General features: G+C 37.0%; 1 non-coding gene across 1 annotated transcript; it reads left to right on the top strand.

The window, feature by feature from the left end:
* The first annotated feature begins 7,611 nt into the window (after positions 1–7,611).
* Positions 7,612–7,676, top strand: LOC123394633. Its single transcript, XR_006609385.1, has one exon. It is a non-coding gene; the product is annotated as a small nucleolar RNA SNORD58 (small nucleolar RNA).
* Positions 7,677–12,892: the final 5,216 nt, after the last annotated feature.

Here is a 12,892-nt window from a genome sequence, read left to right on the forward strand (position 1 = left end):
ACAAATGATGTCTTCTGAAATATACTTTCCTGGATTTTGAAGTTAAAGCAAATTAAAAAGGAACTGCGGTTGGAACTTTTCTGGGTAAAGCAAACTGTTGCCATAGAAAGGCAATGGTTCTGAAAATAAAACCATTCACTCACCTGTCATCAGATATCTAACTGTACGTCTTCTTTCTAAAAGGCAAGTCCAGCAGAACTGAGGACATTAAGACCGATCTTCTACAATCCATCCTCTCTTCCGGCAGTGCAAATTTGGTATATACTTGGAATCTCTTCTCAACAAAACTGAATGCCAACGAGGCACAAGCATCCCTTCCAGATCCTTCAAGAGATGCCAAGAAAAATCATGACAAGTGAGGCCTCATGGTCTCCAAAACTTACAATGTGCTTGACCAATGTAACGTCTTTCTAATAAGCAGGTGCCAAGAGAAGAGCCTGTTCCCCAGGGTCTTGTGAGATCCTCTGATGAGAGGCACTGAGAAAAAACCACATTTCTGTTGGTATTGATTTTTATTTTTTAACATTTCTACTTCTGTGTTTATTTTATAAATATGAATGTTCTGGACGCCTGGGTGGCTCAGTCAGTTAAGTGTCTGCCTTTGGCTCAGGTCATGATCCCAGGATCATGGGATCAAATCCCAAGTCAGCTTCTCCCTCTTCCTCTGACCCTCCCCTCTGCCTCACTGTCTCTTTCTCAAAAAATAAATAAATAAATAAATAAATAAGATATTAAAAAATATGAGTGTTTTATCAGTACACTAGCAAATGTTGATAATTTAAACCAGACGTGGATTGGAGGTTGGAACTTATTTTATGTGAGTGGGAGGTTGTTTTACTGGTAGATGTACATGTTAAAATTGTTCTGGAGGCCACTGGTCATAACTATTACTGTGTCTTATGCACTACCTTAAAAAAAATCATCAGTGTGTAGCAACAGGCTCAGGACAGTCTAGCATTATATTAGGTGTGTAAATGGAGGGGAAACAACTATAGAAAGAGGTGGGGGAGGCTTGTTTCCAGATATCAGATAAACTATCACAAAATACGGTACTTAACAATCAGAATTCCATCTGGTAAAATCAATTTAGATGCAAAGCAAAATAGAGACTATTTTTCTTGCTGCTTAACCTGGCAACTGGAAGTCTTCTGCCTTCTCGTATTTACTCAGTGTTTCCCCACCCCCCGCAAAACCAAATTGAAGGAAGCTGCTGGTGACTAGATGATGTTTTGCTTGGGAGCTCTTGTGACCTTTATGACAACTTCATGATTCCAAATGCCCCCAACGTGGGAGCAGCCAACTATATAAAGCAATTAATAACAAAATCAAAGAAACACATCAACAATAATACAATAATAGTAGGGGACTTTAACACTCCCCTCACTGAAATGGACAGGTCATCCAAGCAAAAGATCAGCAAGGAAATAAAGGCCTTAAATGACACACTGGACCAGATGGACATCACAGATATATTCAGAATATTTCATCCCAAAGCAACAGAATACACATTCTTCTCTAGTGCACATGGAACATTCTCCAGAATACATCACATCCTCAGTCCTAAATCAGGACTCAACCAGTATCAAGAGATTGGGATCATTCCCTGCATATTTTCAGACCACAATGCTCTAAAGCTAGAACTCAACCACAAGAGGAAGTTTGGAAAGAACCCAAATACATGGAGACTAAACAGTATCCTTCTAAAGAATGAATGGGTCAACCGGGAAATTAAAGAAGAATTGAAAAAAATCATGGAAACAAATGATAATGAAAACACAACGGTTCAAAATCTGTGGGACACAACAAAGGCAGTCCTGAGAGGAAAATATATAGTGGTACAAGCCTTTCTCAAGAAACAAGAAAGGTCTCAGGTACACAACCTAACCCTACACCTAAAGGAGCTGGAGAAAGAACAAGAAAGAAACCCTAAGCCCAGCAGGAGAAGAGAAATCATAAAGATCAGAGCAGAAATCAATGAAATAGAAACCAAAAAAACAATAGAACAAATCAACAAAACTAGGAGCTGGTTCTTTGAAGGAATTAATAAAATTGATAACCCCCTGGCCTGACTTATCAAAAAGAAAAGAGAAAGGACCCAAATAAATAAAATCATGAATGAAAGAGGAGAGATCACAACTAACACCAAAGAAATACAAACTATTATAAGAACATACTATGAGCAACTCTACGCCAACAAATTTGACAATCTGGAAGAAATGGATGCATTCCTAGAAACATAAAAACTACCACCACTGAACCAGGAATAAATAGAAAGCCTGAACAGACCCATAACCAGTAAGGATATTGAAACAGTCATTAAAAATCTCCAAAAAAACAAAAGCCCAGGGCCAGACGGCTTCCCGGGGGAATTCTACCAAACATTTAAAGAAGAACTAATTCCTATTCTCTTGAAACTGTTCCAAAAAATAGAAATGGAAGGAAAACTTCCAAACTCATTTTACAAGGCCAGCATCACCTTGATCCCAAAACCAGACAAGGATCCCACCAAAAAAGAGAGCTATAGACCAATATCTTTGATGAACACAGATGCGAAAATACTCAACAAAATACTAGCCAATAGGATTAAACAGTACATTAAAAAGATTATTCACCACGACCAAGTGGGATTTATTCCAGGGCTGCAAGGTTGTTTCAACATCCGCAAATCAGTCAATGTGATACAACACATCAATAAAAGAAAGAACAAGAACCATATGATACTCTCAATAGATGCTGAAAAAGCATTTGACAAAGTACAGCATCCCTTCCTGATCAAAACTCTTCAAAGTGTAGGGATAGAGGGCACATACCTCAATATCATCAAAGCCATCTATGAAAAACCCACCGCAAATATCATTCTCAATGGAGAAAAACTGAAAGCTTTTCTGCTAAGGTAAGGAACACGGCAGGGATGTCCATTATCACCACTCCTATTCAACATAGTACTAGAGGTCCTAGCCTCAGCAATCAGACAACAAAAGGAAATTAAAGGCATCCAAATCGGCAAAGAAGAAGTCAAATTATCACTCTTCGCAGATGACATGATACTATATGTGGAAAACCCAAAAGACTCCACTCCAAAACTGCTAGAACTTATACAGGAATTCAGTCAAGTGTCAGGATATAAAATCAATGCACAGAAATCAGTTGCATTTCTCTACACCAACAGCAAGACAGAAGAAAGAGAAATTAAAGAGTCAATCCCATTTACAATTGCACCCAAAACCATAAGATACCTAGGAATAAACCTAACCAAAGAGACACAGAATCTATACTCAGAAAACTATAAAGTACTCATGAAAGAAATTGAGGAAGACACAAAGAAATGGAAAAATGTTCCATGCTCCTGGATTGGAAGAATAAATATTGTGGAAATGTCTATGCTACCTAAAGCAATCTACACATTTAATGCAATTCCTATCAAAGTACCATCCATTTTTTTCAAAGAAATGGAACAAATAATTCTAAAATTTATATGGAACCAGAAAAGACCTCGAATAGCCAAAGGGATATTGAAAAAGAAAGCCAACGTTGGTGGCATCACAATTCCGGACTTCAAGCTCTATTACAAAGCTGTCATCATCAAGACAGCATGGTACTGGCACAAAAACAGACCCATAGATCAATGGAACAGAATAGAGAGCCCAGAAATAGACCCTCAAATCTATGGTCAACTAATCTTCGACAAAGCAGGAAAGAATGTCCAATGGAAAAAAGACAGCCTCTTCAATAAATGGTGCTGGGAAAATTGGACAGCCACATGCAGAAAAATGAAATTGGACCATTTCCTTACACCACACATGAAAATAGACTCAAAATGGATGAAGGATCTCAATGTGTGAAAGGAATCCATCAAAATCCTTGAGGAGAACACAGGCAGCAACCTCTTCGACCTCTGCCGCAGCAACATCTTTCTTGGAACAACGCAAAAGGCAAGGGAAGCAAGGGAAAAAAATGAACTATTGGGATTTCATCAAGATCAAAAGCTTTTTCACAGCAAAGGAAACAGTTAACAAAATCAAAGGACAACTGACATAATGGGAGAAGATATTTGCAAACGACATATCAGATAAAGGACTAGTGTCCAGAATCTATAAATAACTTAGCAAACTCAACACCCAAAGAACAAATAATCCAATCAAGAAATGGGCAAAGGACATGAACAGACATTTCTGCAAAGAAGACATCCAGATGGCCAACAGACACATGAAAAAGTGCTCCATATCACTCGGCGTCAGGGAAATACAAACCAAATGCAAAGGTTAATAACATATATTTTCAGGGGAGCCTGGGTGGTGCTGTCAGTTAAGCATTGGATTCCTGGTTTGGGCGCAGGTCCCAGACTGGGGGTCTTGGGATTCAGCCCCACCTCCCACTCTCCAGTCAGAGGAGTCTGCTTAAGACTCTCTCTTCGTCAGTCTCCTCCCCTCCTCAAATAAATAAATCCTTAATTTTTTAAAGATAGAGGTTTCGCAGAAGAAATTGGGAATTTTAGATATCAACATAAGTGCTCTACTGCTCATTCATGAATATTTGTCAAACAAGATGTCATTAGCAGCAGCTTTCTTTTTGTTGGGAATACATACATCATTTGCAAATCTGTTATCAACAATGTTAATGGAATAAAATTACCTGATCTAGTTCCAATAATTTATAAAAGATGTATTTTTATACTTCTCTATGTCACTTAGTCCTTGCACCTTACTTATTCTCTCTGGATAATCATGTCCTCTTCTGTAAAACATAAAATCTGGTTGCTTGAGCCGAACTTGGTTTCCTTTTGCTCTGAACTTGTTTAGGTATTTGTTTTTTATATATTTGTATCAATATATATGGAATATTATTCTTGGCAATATTTCAACCTGTATCTACTAAATTTTTAATCAAAAATATCTCTTTGCCAAGTTTTTAGGCTCACCAAATATTTGTAGAGTTATATACCACTATTCTCCACCTCCAGACATCATTTGGCTAGCAAATATTTTTATTCACTTTAGTATTTGTTCAAGTCAGTTCTCTCTCTCTCTCTTTTTGGATTTTATTTTTTTATTTGAGACAGTGAGAGGGATAATGAGCATGGAGAGCTGCAGAAGGAGAGGGAGAAAAAGACTTTCCACTGAACAGGGAGCCTGATGCAGGGCTCCATCCCAGGATGCTGGGATCATGACCTGAGCCAAAGGCAGATCCTTAACCCTCTGAGTCATGCAGGTGCCCCAAGTCAATTACCACTTAATAAATTATTTTTATTTTTTTGAAACTGGATTAATTTACCAAAATCTCTCAGTAAGGTGTGTGGGAGGGGAAATATTGACTGTGACTATGTGGCCTCATTGGGAATGTGTATATTTGGTGATATCCTTAGACCTTGAAAATAGAATTTTACCTGAAAATTGTATCAGAGATGAAAAAAAATCATATATCAGATGTTTAAGGAGTGTTTAATTAAAAAACATATGCAATGAATATATTCTTGAAATACTGTGAGCAATTTAATTTTGGTTCCTCAAATTTTTGGTTTTTTGAGTCTTTTTTGAATGATTAACCATAGAGAGGAATACAAGTTTATCTGAATCAGTTGTGAAGTGTGTCATAATTAACTGGTCATAAAATACTTTGCAATAAAGTATTAGTTTTCTTATAGTAGAATCACTGTGACTCACACCCATCTTCACATTCTTCACTGAGTGGAAGAGAAAGGACTGGAATTACAGCTATGGCTCGGATTTGCAGATAAGCTGCACAGCATCTATTACAAGACATTGGTTGGATCTCTGAGCATCATTTCCAAATGTGTTTCTCCTGTGTATAGGTGGAGGGGGTAGGGGATTGTGAATTAATGCCCAATATAACATCATAAGAAATTATCAAATTCAGGTTTGTGTTCAGGGTGTTGCTCTAATTGCCTCCTAACTGGTTTCTCTACTGCTTTTCTTCTCCTTACATGTGATTGTTCACATAGCAACCAGGATGATCTTTAAAAAAATGTAAATCAATTAAGCCATCCAGAAGCTCATCACTGATTTAAAAAAATACTGATTATGATCTATGGCTCATAATTTGACCCCTACTTTTATCTCGGGCTTCTCCTCTACTTGTTTATGCTTCGGTCACTGTCTATGCTCTGAAATTGCTAAAGCCATTGAAGGAAGGGTTAGCAAATGGTGCTGGTGTAATTGGATATCCATAGACTACATAATGAACCTTTATCTAACCTCACACCTTAAACAAAATTAGCTCAGAAATGGATCACAGACTTAAATATAAAAAATAGAACTATAAAACTTGTAGGACATCACACAGAAGAAAATCTTAAGGACCTTGGGCATGGTGAAGAACTCTTAGATATGATACACAAAGCACACTATAAAAGGAAAAATTTATAAGGTCGACTGCATCATCATTAAATACTTGGTTCTGCAAACGATCTTTATAAGAGAATGAAAAGACAAATGGCTACAGAATAGGATAAAATATTTTCAAGTCACATATCTGGCAAAAGACTCACAGCTAGAATATGTAAAGAACTCTGAAATTTCAACACTAAAAGAACAAAGCAATCCAATTAGAAAATGGGGAAAACACATGAGAAAACATTTTCTCTATATAAGAATATGCAAATGGCAAATAAGAATATGAAGATATGTCTAGTATCACTAGTCATTAGGGAAATGCAGGCTGAAACTACAATGATATACCATTTCACAACTATTAGAACAGCTAAAATAAATAGTGGCAATAAAAAACAGAGACAAAGGATGTGAAGAAACTGGTATAGGGACACCTGGGTGGTTCATGGGTTAAAGCCTCTGCCTTTGGCTCAGGTCATGATCCCAGGGTCTCTGCTCAGCAGGGAGCCTGCTTCCTTTCCTCCCTCTCTGCCTGCTTCTCTGCCTACTTGTGATCTCTGTCTGTAATAAATAAATAAAAAGTCTTAAAAAATAAATAAAATAGTACAGCCAATCTGGAAAATAGTTTGGCAGTTTCTTACAAAACTAAACATAAAAATACCTATGACCCAGCAACGGCACTCCAGGGCATTTGCCTGACAGAAATAAACATTTAGGGCTTGAGTAAAAACCTGTATATGTTCAGTTACACCAGCTATATTTATGATAGCCAAAAAATGGAAGCAACATAAATGCCCCTCAGTAGATGATGAGTTTAAGCAAACCACGGCACACCTGTACAATGGAATCCTACTCGGCAATATAAAGATGCAAACTCTTGGTACACACGACGTAGATAGAACTCAAGAGGTCACAGACTGTATTATTTTATTGATACACCATTCTCACAATGACAGAATTTCAGAGACCGGAAAGAAATTAGAAGAGAGGGGTGAAGGGAGGAGGGATGTGACTCTAAAGGGGAGAATATGGAGATCTTTGAGTGATGGGACAGCTCTGAGTCTGGATCGTGGCAGTGGGTGCACACCACACATAATGAAATGACACAAACATCACACCAATGTAAAATTCCCAGTTTTGATATTGTTCTATAATTATATTAGAGGTTACTACAGGGGGAAATGGGAGAGAGTTACCTAGAACCTCTCTACGCTGTCTTGGTAACTTCCTATGATTCTATATTTACTTAAAAATAATTTTTAACTTGCTGTGATGACCAATTTAGAACACCATTGGATTAACCATGAAAAAAAGTAATTTTTAAGGATTTTATTTGATTATTGTAGCAACTGTTTTATGAAACTTCCTTAAATTACTGATACCAGTGTTTCAAGTCAGGTCATTCAAGATATTCTAAATATGAGCCACTAGAAAACTGTTTCTTTACATTTGTATATTAACTTTTACATTTCATATATAAACATATATAAATATTTGCATGTGTTTATGATTAATATTTCTTCAGTAGTGTGTACACACAATTCCTAGCCTGTTCTTTCTAAGCATACAGTTGTATCATGTCGTAAATTGTGTTATTTTACATACCAAAGTGTATGCCTATGATTTCATGTACAGGCATTCACACATGAATGCCTCTAACTAATAGACAGCAATTATATATGATACACTACAATATCTGAGGTTTCATTTAATTGTACAAATGGAAATGAGTGTTTGTTAGTATTTCTTTAAGACATCAGTAAATTTTTTATGGCAACAGCATTCATGTATATTAATTAGAATTGATCTTTTTTATTTCTTTATTATCTTATATTTTAATTATAGTAAAATACATATAACATATACTTTACCATCTTAACTATTTTTATTTGTTCAGTTTAGAATCCATCTTTTTAAATTATCTTTATTTAGTATGCTTAGTGTTGACACAAAAAAGTGACAAAAATATATACTGGAGTTATAGTCTAAAACAGATTTTTCTCATCAATAATAATATCTTTCTGGAATGAGGGAACTTTTACAGGGGACCTAAAGGTAGCAAATATATAAAGAACAAGAGAAAAGATTTTCCTATAGATAGAGCAAATTTTTTTTTGTCCATAGGAGGGGCTTGAAGAAATTGAAAAGAAAAATGATCAGATTAGATAAGAAACAAAGACTCAAGCAATAAAATAACAAAAACAAACAATAATTACAAAAAAATTTGACCTACTGTACTCTCCTCCAAGTAAATTTGACAGCCTTAACCCTTGTAAACTTTTGCAAAATGAAATAATCCCTTTAGATATAAATACAATTGGTCCATATAAAGTACATAAGGAAGCTATTTCACACGTGTAAATGTTTGCTGGCCATTTCTTTAATTCAATGATTTTTTTTCCCCTCGTTTTTTCTTGTTGTTAAAGGTAGTCTTTAGATTCACTGATGAGAGCTGGAAAAAATCACAGGGAAATAAGCAGTTCAATCAAACTACCAGTTTTCTTTGAAATTTGGTTCTCAGGTAGTTGTTTATCTCAGAGATTAGTATATTAACTTTAAATGTGTGACACTAGCTTTCATCTAGATGGTGATCAAACTAAAGTAATATACACAGACAAAAGCAGTTGTACTCCAAGCACAATCTTCAAAGTGTCCTCCGCTGGTGTCTTTTACTGCCTCTAGTGCTCATTTCCTTTCTCAACTACAGACCAAACTGAGCAAAGCAGTTTGGTTAGGTAGACTAAGGCCAAATGCTAAGACAAGCATTGGGTATACAGTTTTGGGAATTATTCATACTAATTGCTTCCGTGTCTCTTCCATCCTTAAGGTGCATTCTGACCATTAATTAAAAGGTGGAGTTGTAACTCAAAACAGACTCCTCTGCTACCGATTAGTAGCTATGTAATTATTTATTGCTGGGCAACAAACCATCCAAAACATAGTGACTTAAAATAACAACTGCTTATTTAGTTTGTGATTCTGTAGTTTGGCAGTTAGGGCTGGGTTCCACTGGGTGGTTCTTGTAAGTCTTCACTGGGCACATTTGACCTTTGCTGAACTTGCTTACAAAAGTACATGATCAGTGAATGGGTCCACTGATACAGGATGGCCTCACCTGAGATGGGATATTTGGCGCCTTCTTAAATGGGGTCTCTCATCCTTTAGCAGGCTAGTCCATGCTTGTTCTCATGGTGGCCACGGAGGTCCAATTGCAAAAGAAAGGGCAAACCACAAAACAGCTTCTCGATTTCCCCTTTCATCGCATCGGCTGAAGGGAGACCCATGCCCCAGAGTAAAATGGCGGTGGAGTGGGTGGAGGGGAACACACACTTGTGAAAGGCAGGGAAATGGGAAGCAAGAACAAATTAGAGTCATTATAGTAACTGATAGATGAATGAAGCTTTGATGCGTGAACTTAAGGGAGAAGACATAAAACAATTCATTGGAACTTGGTATCTTAACATTTCAGATTTCAGTGAAAATTAAGGATATAGCCCATTGAAAAAGAAAAGTCCAGTTTAAAGAAAAATCAAGGAAACATTATGGAGAAATAGGAGATAAATAGCTCTGATTTCCCACATGAAAAAATGATAAGCCAGATTTTCTACTTTAGAATCTCAAGTAGCAATTTTTAAATTCTGAATCTGTATATTTAGTAACAAGAAGCAAATGGTAAGACAACTTTGATATGCTGATACTAGTTTTTAATAAAATATGAAATTGCAATTTATATTTTAATGCTTATTATAATTTACTAGACTGTTCTAAGAAAACATTTTTAGATTTAATTTTAACTGCAGTTCTGAATCATGACACATTATTATTATTATTACTATTATTCTTGCTTGCACAAAAAGAAAGTAAGGTTCAAAAAAATTAAATGATTAGTCTGTAAATCATATAGTTAATAGAGTTCAGCAGCTGTTGTTTTGACTTTTTTTGAGTATTTTAAATTGAAAGAATATTTTTATCTCGTAAATACATACCAAATGATGTGTTCTGAATTTATTCTAAATCACAGTTCAGAATTAACTCAATAATTTCAGTATCAATCAGCTGAGGACATTTTTGTTTTCAATTTTTAACAAAAAGTAAGTCACTCATTTTTAATTCTCGTCAACTTTAGAAGAGTTATATTCTTCTCTCTCTCTCTCTCTCTCTTTTTAAAGTTGAGAGTTGTAATGACTGATAATGAAACTTACAATGCAATTTTCTTATTACATGACAATAAAAACTGCTATTTCAACATTAATAAGTCAAAATACATATTTCCCTACCATATTCATTTAATTATTTCTTATAATTATGTCATGGAAGCCAATTTACTTTGACTCATAATTCAGTGCTCTTTTCATTGGTAACATGTTTATCATGTATTTAAAATTCATTCAGCCAGGGGGGAGGAGTCAAGATGGCAGAGAAGTAGCAGGCTGAGACTACTTCAGCTAGCCGGAGATCAGCTAGATAGCTTATCTAAAGATTGCAAACACCTGAAAATCCATCGGCAGATCGAAGAGAAGAAGAACAGCAATTCTGGAAACAGAAAAACAACCACTTTCTGAAAGGTAGGACCGGCGGAGAAGTGAATCCAAAGCGATGGGAAGATAGACCCCGGGGGGAGGGGCTGGCTCCCGGCAAGCGGCGGAGCAATGGACCACAAAATCAGGACTTTTAAAAGTCTGTTCCGCTGAGGGACATCGCTCCAGAGGCTAAACCGGGGCAAAGCCAACGTGGGGTCAGCGTGGCCTCAGGTCCCGCAGGGTCACAGAAGGATCGGGGGTGTCTGAGTGTCGCAGAGCTTGCGGGTATTAGAACGGGAAAACTGGCTACAGAGACAGAGCTGACAGTAAGCTCACAGCTGGGTGTTACCTTGAGCCAGCCGCAGGCTCGGTGAGCTCAGAGAGCCAACGGAGGATAGGCAGACGGGAGTAACTGGGCGCCGTTCTCTGAGGGCACACTGACGAATGGGGCCCTGGGGCCCTGGGCTCTCGGCTCCTCCGGGCCGGAGACCAGGAGGCCGTCATTTGTATTCCCGTCCTCCAGAACTCTACAGAAAGCGCTCAGGGAACAAAAGCTTCTGAAAGCAAACTCTAGCGGATTACTCAGCCCGGCCGCCGGTAAGGGCGGTGCAATTCCACCTGGGGCAAAGACACTTGAGAATCACTACACCAGGCCGCTCCCCCAGAAGATCAACAAGAAATCCAGCCAAGACCAAGTTCACCTACCAAGGAGTGCGATTTCAATACCAAGGAGAGCAGCAGATTTCCAGAGGAGGAGTAAGCAAAGAACGGAACTCATGGCTTTCTCCCTGTGATTTTTTTAGTCTTGCAGTTAATTTAATTTTTTTCTTTTTTATTTCTTTTCTCTTCTTCTGCTAAAATTATTTCTTAACTTTTACCCTTTTCGTTTTTAATGTTTTTTAACTAGTTTATCAAATATATATATATTTTTCTTTTTTATATTTTTCTATATTCGTTTTCTTTTTTAAATTCTTTTCTTTTCTTTTATTTTTTTTTCTTTCTTTCTTTTTGAACCTCTTTTTATCCCCTTTCTCCCCCCTCATGATTTGGGATCTCTTCTGATTTGGTTAAAGCATATTTTCCTGGGATTGTTGCCACCCTTTTAGTATTTTATATGCTCCTTCATATACTCTTATCTGGACAAAATGACAAGATGAAAAAATTCACCACACAAAAAAAGAACAACAGGCAGTACCAAAGGCTAGGGACCTAATCAATACAGACATTGGTAATATGTCAGATCTAGAGTTCAGAATGACAATTCTCAAGGTTCTAGCCGGGCTCGAAAAAGGCATGGAAGATATTAGAGAAACCCTCTCTGGAGATATAAAAGCCCTTTCTGGAGAAATAAAAGAACTAAAATCTAACCAAGTTGAAATCAAAAAAGCTATTAATGAGGTGCAATCAAAAATGGAGGCTCTCACTGCTAGGATAAATGAGGCAGAAGAAAGAATTAGTGATATAGAAGACCAAATGACAGAAAATAAAGAAGCTGAGAAAAAGAGGGACAAACAGCTACTCATCCAGGAGGGGAGAATTCGAGAGATAAGTGACACCATAAGAGGAAACAACATTAGAATAATTGGGATTCCAGAAGAAGAAGAAAGAGAGAGGTGGAGCAGAAGGTATACTGGAGAGAATTATTGGGGAGAATTTCCCCAATATGGCAAAGGGAACGAGCAGCAAAATTCAGGAGTTTCAAAGAACGCCCCTCAAAATCAATAAGAATAGGCCCACAACCCATCACCTAATAGTAAAATTTACAAGTCTCAGTGACAAAGAGAAAATCCTGAAAGTAGCCTGGGAAAAGAAGTCTGTAACATACAATGGTAAAAATATTAGATTGGCAGCTGACTTATCCACAGAGACCTGGCAGATCAGAAAGAGCTGGCATGATATTTTCAGAGCACTAAGCGAGAAAAACATGCAGCCAAGAATACTATATCCAGCTAGGCTATCATTGAAAATAGAAGGAGAGATTAAAAGCTTCCAGGACAAACAAAAACTGAAAGAATTTGCAAACAC

The sequence above is a fragment of the Mustela putorius genome, unplaced genomic scaffold (genome assembly GCF_011764305.1).
Source record: "Mustela putorius furo isolate JIRA1106 unplaced genomic scaffold, ASM1176430v1.1 tig00003834_pilon_pilon_pilon, whole genome shotgun sequence".
Classification (NCBI taxonomy): Eukaryota; Metazoa; Chordata; class Mammalia; order Carnivora; family Mustelidae; genus Mustela; species Mustela putorius.